Source organism: Pygoscelis adeliae, unplaced genomic scaffold (assembly GCF_000699105.1).
Source record: "Pygoscelis adeliae isolate BGI_AS28 unplaced genomic scaffold, ASM69910v1 Scaffold161, whole genome shotgun sequence".
Lineage (NCBI taxonomy): Eukaryota > Metazoa > Chordata > Aves > Sphenisciformes > Spheniscidae > Pygoscelis > Pygoscelis adeliae.
This window is the reverse complement of record NW_008824061.1, coordinates 1446120-1446797: the sequence shown is the minus strand read 5'-3', so window position 1 is coordinate 1446797 and position 678 is coordinate 1446120.

The window sequence follows — 678 nt, the reverse complement described above, 5'->3', positions numbered from 1 at the left end:
AAGAGGGGCGCAGGGCCTCGCTGCAGCTCCAGGTGGCTGTGGCTGGCCTGGCGGGGCCGGGGCGGATGAAGGCTTATGGTGCCAGCCCTCCTCTTGCCGCCGTTGTGGTCCCGTGTTCCCCACCGCAGGCAAGGTGCAACCCGAATCGCTGAGCCTGTGCGCCCCCCTCAGCTTCCCAAACAGCTCCTGTGCTCACAGCATGGGCATGAGTTTTGTAAAATGGCCTTTTTCAACACCTTTCCCCTCGCATACCACATGCAAGAGCTGCAGCAGCAACTCTTGTTTGTTTATTTTGCATGGGTGGAATAAGTAAGTGACCTATTGGTGTTTCAGAGCAACTTTTACTGTAGCTGCCTCTTGGGAAAGCTGCTGCTCTCCTGCCCTTTGCTGTGCACCCAGGGAATCCTCAGTGTTGTGCCCATGCCAACCAACACCAGCACAGACGAGAAATTCAGAAGATGAAGACCAAAAACCATCGCCTGCCAAACCGGGAGAGACGACTGCTCTCACCCCGGGCAGCTCTTGGGTGCAAAAAGCCTGAAGCTGTGCCCTCGGTTGGTGAACCTCTGCCCAGAGATGTCTCCAGAGCCAGGGCCTACCCACCCCAGGAGGCTGGTTGGAGGCGCATTGGAGGTAAGCAGCCCTGCATGGTTACCCGTGCTGCAACACCCTGCAGCC